Source organism: Falco punctatus (genome assembly GCF_963210335.1).
Source record: "Falco punctatus genome assembly, chromosome: 1".
Taxonomy (NCBI): domain Eukaryota; kingdom Metazoa; phylum Chordata; class Aves; order Falconiformes; family Falconidae; genus Falco; species Falco punctatus.
In genome coordinates, this window is record NC_137580.1 from 81,001,778 (window position 1) to 81,015,554 (window position 13,777).

The following is a 13,777-nucleotide window of genomic DNA, read 5'->3' on the forward strand; positions in this document are numbered from 1 at the left end:
ATATTGATTTAATTGATTAAAAAAATATTTATATAATTTTTGTGCCATACATTAACAATTACTCAGAGCAGAAACTGTGCAAAGAATTGTGCATTCACAGTCCTGGGTAAGCTGGAGCACAGCATAATTCCATCCTGTTTCTTAGCACATTATCATCTCTTTTGCACCAAATGTGACTGCTTGGGATCCTTTGTCAGCCTGTTATTGAATAAGTACTTCCAATAAAGGAATCACAAATGAGTTTGTGCAAACAGATTTGCAATATTTCTTTCTTCCAGGATGGAAAGAATGTATTTTATAACCAAATTATCACTTTGACTTCCCTGGGCAAGCAGAAGGAATGGCATTTTACCCAGCCCTTTGTAGAAGCAGCAAGGATTGGCATCACTGCATTGGCAAAGTCAAGGGCACAGCAAGGTCACAGAGTGAAATGATGGAGGGATGGGTAAGCAGTGCCACAGCTGTGGGGGCTTTTCTTCTGCAGCTGAATCAGGTTTGGCCACAAAAACTGTGAAGGGAAAGGGAAAAAGGGAAAGGGAGCAAGAAAGGTTTGGTAGCATTCAAGTCTCTGTTAATTCTACCTTCATTAAATGAAGACAACTCCCAAACACATGAATCTTCTTTCCTGTTGGGGATATAAACAACAGAAAATACGGGCTCCTCTTCAGCTAGCATAATTAAGGAAACAGCAAATATTAGAACAGAGATGATATAATGTTACTTTTTCTGATGCACAAAATATTAACAATTTTCTTACGGTTCCTTCATTAGATCAGTCAATATGTATCCAAAGGAGTAATGAACATTCTGTGAACACGGATTTATTGTGTGTTATTTAGTTAATATATCCCTTCACAAAAAATGAGAGCTATACTTCCACATGGATGTTGTTGAAATGTCAGTTAGTTCTAATTATGTAACACTCAGATGATTAAAATTTCATTTGCCCCTCTGTTCTTTGAATAGTCCTTCCACAGCTCTTACCATCATCTTTCTGGCTTCTGAAAGCATAATTAAATGTGCCTTTCAAAGAAGTTGTCTGTAAGTGCTAGAGACAAAAAAAAAAAAAGAAAATAAAAAAAAAATTAAGTTAAACATTGAATTTCTTTACAATATTCACTGTTGAATATCATTCTGTTCTATTGATAAGTAACTGTGGGATTCAGTGAAAACATCATATAATCCACTTATTTCTTTTGCTAAGAAAAGGATTTGAAATGTTTTGAGATTTTAAAGTCACTATTTCAATGGCTGAATTGTCTAACCTTTTCATGTAATTTTGTGAAAGAAACATGAACCTCCTGGTGAGTTATACTAAATGAAAATGTCAACTGAAAAGTCACTGAAAACAAAATTTGTCTTATTCTCTTTTCACTGAAGCTAATAGAGGCTGCAATGTAAAATTAAATAAGAGGAAAGGAAGGGAAAGAAAAATAAAGGAAAACAAATACAGTATTTTTTTTTCAAATATGGCTGAAGGCAAGCCATCTAAACGTGAAATTCAAGATCAGAAAGCTTTTGTTGATTTACTGAATTTGCATATCTGTCAGTTTTAAGCTTCCTAAAGCTCCCTAACTAAAATAGTGTATGACTGTGCTACCTGGAAAGACATGGCAGCTTTTTAAAATTAAGCTGTCACTATGTTTCTATTCAATTTCTCCCTGAATGATTCGATAGTCAAATCCTAACCTCACTGATTGAGGGGAAAAAAATTAAATAAAAAATATCTGTTTGTAGCAGCTGCTACATTTCATTTCAATATTTAGCCAAGCAGTTTCTCCAGGATAAGATGGGTATTTTTAGAAGCTATTTTACATAAAAATGGATGCCATACGTTCTGTGAATCAGTTCAAGCTCTGTTTTGATAATTTATTAAAAAAATTACTGTCTTTTACCCGTATATTAAAAAAACGAATTTCAAACAGTAGTAGTAAAAATCACCAGCTTCTATTCACTCTCTACTACATAAACTAAGGATTACCGTTAAAAAAAAACCCACAAAACAAAACTAAACCAAAAAGAAAATTAAATGTCTTCAGCCTGAATAGAATATGATCTTCAATGGAATGAACATTCACAGGGACAGCATTCACCTCTGCCCCAAAGCCATCATAACTTCAAGACTCACAAGATTCACAACAGGACTATGTGAAAGAGCGATGTCAGCAAAGGCTTAACAGGTGCAAAAAAGTGCCGACACAACAGAACCCACCAAAGCAATTCAGTGAAGTTTAAGCAAAAGGTCAATCCTCCGACAAACTGTTTTTTGGAAGAACACTGAGCAACATGAATTGTTCCCAAGAGGTTCAACAAGGAATGATGGAAAACTTACTTGCTCAGCTTGCATGAGCATGCTAAACTACCTGCGTATAGCCTGGCTGACAGGAATTACTTTGACTTTTCTCATTAAACTCTTAATAGAGTTTCAGAGCTCAAACCCCCGGAGCACCTGAGAACTTCCACCATATAGTCAGTATACACATAGCCAAGCATACAAGTATACTTTTACTCTTATACATATACAAGTATACATAGATACACTTATACTAGTATGCATATACAAGAATAGCCAGCCACATGATTATTGTGTCACAAGCAGATTTTTCATAGGATCAAGCAGCCTTCCAGCATTCAGTTCACACAAGTTAGGCAATTTTCAGCTGGCAGAGGCCCTTCCTTTAAAGCCCCTTCCCCTAAGAGATAGCTGTGCTAACTTTTAATTCCTGTTTTTCCTCCTCATATGACTGCTATACTCAAAAGCCTTTCTTTCCTTTGGATTCCCTGGCTACCTGGCACATCACCAGTCCATCCTAGCTGTCCCTGTATTGCTTCATGGAAATGACTGTGACAGTGTGATGTGACCAAGTTGTAGCTCCTACCTTGCCAGGGTGGGAAATGTGGTGCAGATGCTCTTTCTTCCACCTTTAGTAGCATTGTTGGGAATCCTCTATTTTATTATACAGTAAATAGATGAAATTATGGATGGATACAAATCTTCTCAAACAGACTCAAGGAGATAACAGATTAATTTCTCATCTGGCAGTAGGTTACTATAGTGGGTTTTTTCCAACTTCTCAGAAAGATAAAACCACCTGATTCTACAACTAAAACAACTCAAGGGAAAAAAATATCCTCAGTCTGCTACATTTACAGTACAACCAACATGGGCACAGAGGTTTCAGAGAGGCTTAACAAAACAGAACAGATGGGTGAAGATCTATGGCTGGCCGGTGAAAAATTGAGAATTGTCCCCAACAAATACTCAAAAACTGAAGCAGAATTGAGGCTGTGCTTTTTACATACATCACTTTTACACTGCCAGCCACCTATTATGTGAAAGAGCAGGCCATAATTACCAAAAAATGGGTTTTTCTATGCTTTTGGCCCCAGCTGTATCCCACTAAAGACAGAAAAAGGGGGGACTCCACAGAGTGGAACTTCTGGGTGAGGTGGTCCCTGCATCCTAACACAAAAAAAAAGAGACACTGTGTTCCTTGAGGGTCAGCAAAGTACGTTTGAAAAGCAGACATTCTTGAGAAATTGCACTAGGAAAGATGCACAAGAGAGATTGGAAAGCAAAGGTGTAGCAGAAAGGTTGAGGAGCTGAGGAAAGATATGCTTTTCAGTCTGTAGCAAGCCCTTCAATAAATTTCAAGGGCCTGGACCATTCTTCACACATATCCAAACCACACACTCCTGCGCTCTTAGCTCTTGATTATAAATACAACTTTCATACTTTCTTAATGTCAAGTAGCTATTGCTTTAGGCAAAGAAGTACTTAACAGTATTCTTGAGCATTTGAAATTTAGTGTAAGGGGGAAAAAATAACCTAATTTTTTTTTTTTTAATTTCCAGCCCTGTTTAGAGTAAACATCAGTTGTCTCATCAGATGCTATTATGAGGAAGAATGTACTCTAAGTGCACAGATGTGGATCGTGGAAACAAATTAGGCCTAAAAGATCTTTTTTTTCTTCTTTTCATAAAAAGCACTAAAAGGAACAAGACTGAATTATGCACTGATTTTAATAACAAACAATACTGGATGACATTTTTCACTTGACAGAGTGGAATTTCTTCCCAACTGTTATTATTTTAGCCTGTGGTTTTCAGAAAGCATTAACCCCCTAGTAACTTCTATGTCTTCCGGCTGGATTAAAGTGCAAAAGAACTTGACTTGAATGAATGCGCAGTACTGCCCTACCCTCCTTTAATTTAAAAATTTTAAAATACTGAAATTCTCAAAAGTATATGCTGTAGGTAATTTGGTTTGCTGTCTTTGTTTTCACCTGAATTCTATGGAGGAAAAGGAAATGTTATAAAAAGCCTTAAAGGCTTACATATTTCACAGCTGGATACCACAGACTAACAGGAATGTCTTTCTAAGCTAATCATTCTTTTCTGAACAAGCTCAAGATACTGCTTTTATTCTGAGATAATAGCCATCGCCATTTCCTGCATATAGGAAACTACAATATTTATAGCAGGTATCACAGATATAAAAGGCTTACCCTAATCAGAAACTCTCAGAATAAAATAGGTCAAGCAGCAAAACAACTCCCAGTGAGGGCTTCTGCCACATTTCCCCCAGGGGAAAGGCTCTGGAAGCTGAAGCATGAGGCGAAAGACTCCCTGGAATTTTTGGAGGCACACCAGGGACAGAAGCACCACTGCTCCCAGTAACACAAATGCTGTCCATCCTTACCAGCAAGGTCACCAACCCAAAAGGGTGCTTCCCTGCTAGGAGACGGCTGTGTGTGAGGAACGATGGTGGTTTATATTAGTTTGATTTCAATTTTTGTCTAGGAGGATTTGCCCAATCCTTCGCTCCTTTCTCACCTGCAGTTGGTTGGTTGTTCAACTGTATCAGCCACCCCGAACATAACAGAAATCCAAAGATTCTAGTTCATGAAAAACCCACAAGCTTCCCACTTCTACTTACCTGCATTCTTTTATCTCTGGGGCTCAGAGAGCGGTTTGGTTCACATTGAAGCGTATGGCATTTATCAGGGACAGCAAAGCTTGCAGGTACCAGCATTCTCCACATGAAATCTCCACTGCATAAGAGGTTTATCTCTGAACAGGGTTTGAAAAGGAGAGCAAACTGATCAAAAGTCTGATGATTATCAAAGTATAAAAGCAAAGCAATAGTGAGGTAGGAAAAATAAATAGGGGGAGTGGAAGTGGGAGGAGAAATTGAATGCAAGTACATCCCAACTTGAAGCTCCTAGATTTGCAAGTTTACAGTCTTATAACTGGAAATGCAATTGATATTTTATTAGTATTGTTATAAAATAATCATATTGTTATAAATGATACTGTTCTAAAATAACAGTTAAAATTACAAATTAAGAAAATATCTTATAGGATTTATATGATTAGCAGTAGATTCAACAGTAATTGGATCTTTCCTTTATCATCCCAACACAGGTGAGAAGAGCACAGTGTATTAATGATTTCACAGCTTTAAATAATATCTGACTTTTTCCTCTCTGTTTTCCCTTCTAAGAAGTTGGCACAATAGTATTATCTAAATAATCTTACTTTATTTTGCATGTTACTACTTGTTGTGACAATTACTCCTTTGCATACAGTCCATTAAAAAGACATAATGGAATTTTGGGGGAGACGTTTTGTTGGTTGTTTTCGGTGGGGGGTGATGATTTGTTTGGTTTTTTTTTTTTTTTGTTTTCTTGTTCATTCCAGGGTTTTTTTTGGTGGTAGGGTAAAAGGAGAAGGCAGATAGTTAGAACAAGAAAGAAGCATTTTAGAGAAAATGCCTTTCCTCAATCCTGTTCTTTCCCCAGAGTTGAAAGTATGCTGATACACATGAAAGGGAATTTGTTCTTTCATAAAGGGTAGACAAACAGTCTGCAAATACCAACAAAATTACCTTCAGTCATTCATCAATTCTAACAAATACTGGAACCAAAAAACATGTTAAAAAAAACAACAGTAAAAACAAAGTTCCATGTCTGGAACAAAACATGTCATAAACAGCTGAAAGGAGGTTGAATTCCTAATTGTGCTAATTGTCCCATTAAAACTAGGCTCAAAATACTAAGTGAGCTAACTGTGCCATCAAAAACAAATTCTTCCATATTACATTCATCCTTAATAGAAATCTTCCATGTAATTTTCAATATTAGAAAGATTATTTCTCATCATACTCTGCAGTTCTGAAATATGTAAATAGCTGTATTCAACTCTGTGGATATTTACAATGATTTATTTACAAATAAATAGGCAATAACAATAAAATTTCATCTGGTGTTCTGATAATAAGGGAATAATTCACAGGATACAACTCTATTGGCCCAAGAAAATTGCACGGTAACCGATACTTCCAGTAATCAATGTTTGTTGCAATTTTCATCCTGCACATTTGCTGTATACAAGCCCTGTACTCTCCTTCACCTTTGTGTAGGGATTGTACTGCTATAAGCAGTTTACTCACTGCAGGTCAGAGACAACACATTACATGTAGTTCATATACCATTAAAGAAACCTCTAAGTTTAGATGAAGTCTGGGCAAAGGGGACATTTCTCTTGTTTGATCTTCATTTCTGATGACCACCCCGCAGGAATGACCCAGTACTCCTGAAGCATTCAACCTGTTTTCTTAGAACTGTCTAAATTCTCTGCTCACATAGACTATTCTTATGCCTTTAGCTATGACAAACAGATTTGCATTCAAAAGAGAGCTTCTTATTCAGGAAAAGTGGGAAATCACTCTTTGTTCTCCTTTTGCCCGAGTTTGGGCATAACTGATGAATTAATGTATTTTCTATGATTAGTTCCCTACTGTGTAACTACAAGACATAGCTATGTTCATCATACTAAAGTGACAGATCATTAAGATTGCAGCCTGCTCCAAGAAACCTTACTCCTAACAGTTCAACAGTATAAAAACAGGTATTCCTTGTAGGTGCCCTGCCCTTCTTAGCTGTGCTGACTGCAAATTTCCAAAAAAGAACCAGCAATTCTCTAGATTATTTCATTGGATTCATTACCAAGTTAGCTATTTGTATCCAATTCAACAGGATTTGTGACTTTTTCACCATCCTTTGAAAATTCCAAGATCTACTAGTGGTAAAAGTAGATGAACAGACTGGGTTTTTTTATTTTTTATTTAAACAGGGGGTGGATTTGATCCCTTAATTATATTATAAAACTATCATCTTGGTTTATCTTTTTTACAATATTAGGTGATTTTGTTAACAGATTAACATTTCAGTATGGAAATATATCCTGTTCTATCACACAATTAGAAATTAATTTTGTATATGGGATTTTTATTGCTTAGTGGTCATTTTCTTGGAACAAGCCCCTGCTGTATGCTGGGGCTTAGTATGTCATTACAAGTTCAAGCAGAAAAAGAATTTTCACACTCTGACTGTTGCAGTACTGTATCTCAATTCCCATAACAATGGTGGCAAGAAATCTTGTAAACATGCTTTTTTAAATATACCTCATTCCAGAACAGAATGAACAACTGGGGATTTTGGGTTTGGGGGTTTTGGCTAAAATGAAGAAAACCCATTACTTAATATTCTTCCATATTTCTAAGAATTTCTTTTTCACACAGTCCTTTCTCAAGTAAAACACAATTAAGTCAATTACTATTGACAAAAGCATTGCTCTCAACAATGCTAAACATTGCTTCTCCAAACAGCATCATTCTTCTGCAACTTTGCTTCTCTGGTTTTCAGAATCTTCTGTCTAATCAGATGTTTACTTTCAAAAATGCACAACGTAGTCATCTCTGCTTATTGCCTCAGTGAGAATTTTGGGATCTTGGAGAAGTCATTGCAGCAAGAGTACTGGTAATGAAAACTCACTAAACATTTTGGAATATTTTTATGTCCTAGTGAGAAACAACATAGCCTTTACATGTTCTTTTTAGTCACTTGATGGCAGCATTTGCAAGGCACACCCAAAAGTTTTCCTGCCATGTGAAAAAAATTATCCTTAACTTGAGCTTCATCACTCAGCTATGCAAAGCACTGTTGCTCTGTCTGATAAAGCTGTGTTTTATACCAGTAAATTTAAAAAAAAAAACTAAAAATATTTTGTGACCAGTAGCATTATGGTCCAACAACATTAACTTTGAGTTCTGGTGGGTTGCTTTAAAAAACATATGTTGCAAAATCTTAGCTAATGACCTGATTTAAATATTTTTTCCCCCTCTGAATCTGTAAGATAGAAATACACTCTTGAGAGGCTGCAGCTTCCAGTATTATGTCATTCCCACTTCTGTTGCTTTTACAGCTCCAACACCAAGCTGTAGGATGACTCACTTCCCTGGGGACCTCCTGGCCCTGTTCTCCCCAGCCACCAAAGGCAAAGTGCTGCCCTACTGAGGTGCTTAAAACCAGTTTACCATTTTCAGAAGCGTTTGTGTTTCCCTTTTCTTTTTTCTTCAAACCGTTTCAGAAATCTGTAGTAAACAGGGAACAAAGCCAGTGTTACTTCGAAATACAAAAATATTTATGTGTTCTTGACTTTTGCCCATATCAGATACACATATAGATATTAGAATAATAAGCATATATGAGTAAATGTTTGTGTACAAATTTAACATTTTTTTAATCTAGAGAAGTTGCTAACAAAATAATTTATGAACTACTATAATAAAAGTAGGATTTGGTAAATTCAGATAAAATAATGTAAACTAGAGCTTGGATAGACTGAATTTATTCAATCTCACAAAATTCAAATTTAAATTTGTCCCAGATTCTGCAAGTCTCACTGAGAAAAGTAAAATCAGTGGAGCTCTTCCAAGTTCACAACTTTCCTGATTCCTATGTAATGAAACATACCTATAAATTTACCTAAGTTATGAGAAATAGTCCAGTATAACCTACTAGAAGTTTATAAAGTCCCTGTTAAAGAGGCAAGAACTGGAAAGGTCAAAAATTGCAGCATTTCAGCTTTACAACTAAGCACACAAATCTTAAAGACATTCACCCTAACAAAAACAGAGCCTCACAAACTTGAGTCTGAAACATAATGGCAAAGCTGCTGCAGAGCAGTAACATTAATTATTTTTTTTTTATAACAGGGTTCTTTTAAAATAAAGAATCAATTTGGCAGTACAAATCAGCTACAGCATTCTAAGCCCAGAATATTTTATATCATCTTGTCATTTTATTGCAGAAGAAAAGACTGGAAAGCAGTACTTTCACAACCTTAATAGAATACTTCCAACCCCAGTTAAACTTGTTGCCACACATGACTATTAGATCAAATTTTAAAAGGTAAATAAAAATTGAATCACAAGAAAAAGAATAGTCGCAAACAACTAATGCATTGGTGAACAATGTCTGTCCTTCCCTTACCTTATACAGATGCTGAGAACCTGTAAAAATTATTAGCTATGATCACTCCTGCTTGTCAATAAATCAGGCATTCAAGACCAGCTGCATTACCCTATGAAAACATCATCATCTGAAGCACTGTACAACACCCACTGAACATTAAACTTCATTCTAATTTTCACTTCAGCATAAAACTTTTTTTTTTCCTTTTAGGTTGAGGACATCTTGGCTGTTATCTGAATACTAATATTCATAATATAAAAACAGAGAGGTTAAAGGCTGGGAAACTTCAAAACAAAGCAAGTGAGGAACTAGATGGGTCCAGGGGAATAGAGCCAAACACAGGTCACACTAGAATCATCTCTTTGGCCCATCATTTCTTTGACCCCCAATCATGTTTGTGGTCCATGCAAAAATAGGTTGGGTGGTCCTCTGTCAGACCTGGGATGGGCTCCCTGCACCCTTTCTGACAGCACCTTCATGTGGCACCAAGCACCACAGGCAAGAAACTGATGTAGGTGCCAAGCCAGACTTCCAAAAAACTCAAGAAGCCAGGAATTACATCACACCATGGGTGCTATGTTTTAGGCACATGACAAAGAATGTGATCACAAACCAGGCCCAAGGAAGGCAGATTCTAGGTAAAAGAGCTGACAACTCTGCTGCAAGACTGGGCGCTTCCTCAGGAGCGGGAATTGGGTTGAAGCCAGCACGAGGAAAAAGCACAAACGCAGCAACCAACAAGCGGCAAGCTGGGCAGCCCACAGCAACACCTTCTGATAAAGACAGCTCATTGTTACCACTGAGGTGTGGTTACAGTGGCCTTCAACAGCACACACAACTCTGACAGCTTTTATAGCAGGCTCAGAACAAGTATCATATGAAATGGTTTGCACACAAACTGCCCTTAATCACCACGTTCATCCAGAACATGGTACTTTCTCCAGGTTGGCCATGTGTCCAGCCACTTTCATTGTACCTGTGAGCCCAGAAGACAAACTCTACCATCTTCTTCAGATCCCCAGGAGAAGGATTTTTCCGTCACCTCTGGGGCTGCTGTGGCTCTTCCCCACATGCTCACAGTGAAAGTTGAACTGCTTCAGGAAAAACGAATATTTACCAAATCACATCAAAGTCCCTGTGGGTACCACAGACTGATGCCTTGATAGTGCATAGTGACTCTTATGTTTCAAATCTATTGTGAACAACTAAATAGCTGTTCCTTAGAGATATTTATTTAGTATATCCCATTTACAGATGTATTATGGGAAGTGGCACTACTTAATGTAAAATCCACAAGATATTTCTACATTTAATTACTGTTTTTTAAACTGCCTATGAGTACGCTTATGCAAATAACACTCCTTATATAACTTAATGTCTCAGTTCAGCAAAATACAGAGGCATGTGTTAGCTACTGAAATTGCTAAACTGAGCTACAATCCAGAGGTGGGGAAGGCTCTCACAGTGAGATAAGAACACTCAATTTGCAGTAAGCACTCTGAAAGATCGGTTCTCTTAGTTATGAAAATCTTAGGATTTTGTTGCTTTCTTTTATTGAAAGAGAAAGGGACACTATATTATTTCAGGAAAAAGCCTAAGGGCAGTCTGTTCTTCCAAAGAGGTTTCTTCCCTTAAATCTATTTGTTTTTCCAAAGCTGCCATATCCTTTCTCAAAGGTTGATGGTGATATCATTTGGGCTTAGAAAATACAGTATTACCATTACTTTGATTTTCAGGGGCAATATTCCATTTTTCTTCCAATTAAATAAAGGTCTCAAACATGTTACGGTTTTATTTTTATATACCTAAATTAAAATAGAAATAAACACAAAGCAACTCTTCATGAAGCATGTTAAGGTTGCAATCAAATATCAAGAAGACCAAAATTAAGATTATTTATAGAGTTGGAAGTAAACTTCTCTTTTCCAATCTAAAAATAGAGTCTCATCAATTAAAATTTTAAATTTCTGACTATACTTAGCTGGTGTATATATTTTTCCTTCAAATCTTGTTTCTCCTATTTCCTTCCTCTTTTCTTGGAAAAACACTGTTTCCTGCCTCTACAATTTCCTGTCTGTCACAGTTAATGTCAATGACCTACACCTGCTGCACTCACGCCTTAGGAAATTCAGTACCTTTAGAAATTTCTAACATTTAGTATCAGAGTTTAGTAATAAGATAGGATGCTCAGGTTTTATCTGGTTCCTGAAAGAGAAGGATATCTTCCACTCTGAGGTGTTCCTAATGTTTATCACAACTAGTAAGATTTACACGCTACCAGAACAATCTTGCTTTCCCCTTCCAGCAGATTAGAAAAAGAAAACACAGTTATACTGAGACCCTGATTTATTCTGTTACAAAAGAGCATTTACATTAACAGAATGGATACCTTTGTTACCTTTATTGTTGTGGGTGATCTGTTTATCTAGATTATATTATTTATTTATATGGCCAAGATAACACTGAAGAAAATACATGGCTTTTTAATACAACTACAAAAACCCTACCTGTTTTTTCCAGGTGTTTATGAAAAAAATAAAGGATTAACTTAATTAAAGCTCTGTCATATTCTAGTGGAAAGCTAATACAATTCACTATCATACTATGTTATTTCCAATGAAAGGAAAATGAGTATTTGGAGAACTGGAATACATGAAAATGTAGAGCTTCTAAAGTTGGCAACAAACAACAAAAAAAAAAATTGAATCTACAGGTGCTTGGAAGTGCTAAAGAGCAGTACTTAAAGCATGCAAGTTAGTCATGATCCCATTACCTTTGCAAATTAGCTGTCAGTCTTTACTATAAGCTGTAAGAAGTAATTTGCTTGCACAATCGCTATTGAGTTAAAGTCTGTCCAAACCTTAAAAAAAAATATCCATAAGTCATCATTCCCAGCATACATAAATCAATATATACTTGATCAGTAGTCATTTATCTTACATTTTTGAAAGAAATTATTTTGAACTGATGGAACATTCTGCTACTTAGATTCAATAAGTATCAGGCTGAACTTTCTTTAGTAAAAAGTTTAATTTAAACTTGGCTCTGGACCAGATGACCTCTGGAGATTTAATCCAACAGAAATTATTCTATGATTTAAATAATGTTCTTTGTATTTCTTGCTTAAGTCAGCCTGAGGATGATTGACTGAATAATTTTTTATGAGATCAGTTTTGCCAGACTACCTAGTTAAAATACTACATGTTGAAAAAATACTTAAACTTCAAGGCCTTTTTTTAAAAAAAAAACAAAAACACAACAAAACAACCAACAACAGACATGATGTTAAATGTTTCAGGCCATTAGTTAAAGGTAAGTCAAGGGTTTTAAAACAGCACAAAGAACTATGAAATATTTCACTTTAGCAGTAAGAACAGTTTAGCAAACTGTTCCCAGACACTACGGAATACAAGAAAAGAAGTTAATGTGGGAAATAACAAAGATGTACTGAGCATACTGAAACCCCTTTTAGATGCAGTAACGCATATTCCAGTGTAACACGAACTATGTAAAAGCCTCACAGAATTCTAGGTGCTTGGAGAACAACAGCAAGTATGTTTTCCTTCTGACATCTATATGAAACATTTTAATTGATATGAACTGATAAATATCCACACTCTAAGTGTAGATTCTCTTGTATGAGACCAGTAAAATGTCTAAAGACAAAGTTTAGAACCTCTAGGCTGAAGCTCATTGATGTAGTTACTTCTCACAGAAAATTAATACTGCACCTACAATTACATCTAGTCTGCTTTATCAAGTAGAAATAAAACCAGCCAAAACGTATATATTTTAATGTAATTTGGCAAAAAAACAAAGCTTGAAAAATAGGTTCTCTGACTAGAAAAACTGAAATGTGTGGAGCATTTTGCTATATATGATTATGTTTATTAGAAATCAAGAAAATGTTTTTAAGCTCTCCACAGATTTTCAAGATGTTATGAAAAACGTGAAATGTATTTCACTAAGCATGAAGAATTCTTCCCCAGAAGTAATATTCACCAGATCACAGGATAATTGAGGTTGGAAGGACCTCAGGAGACCTCTAGTCCAACCTTATGCTCAAAAGATGCTTAAAACCCTCTTTAAGTAGCACATCACAGTACAGCTTCACATAAGGATAACAGCACTATTGAAAACTCAACTGCAGAAATAAGCTGAAAAGCCATGTCATCTTCATACATAAAGCTTGCTCTGCAATGGCAGATCCATACCAAGACCAGCAATCGTTTCACTAATGCCACTCATAATACTCAGCCTGGGAAGTTACTCTATGGAGGAAGCAGGGTGGGGGAGGAAAAATAAAAAAAGGAACCCCAGACATTTTTAATACAACTCTGTGCTTGTCACTAAAGCTTCAAAGAAAGGAAATCCATTGAGCTAAACCTGAAAACAATACACATTTACATATGACTTAGGTATCTATCAGGGAAGGGCATGAGGTTTAAAGTACCTTG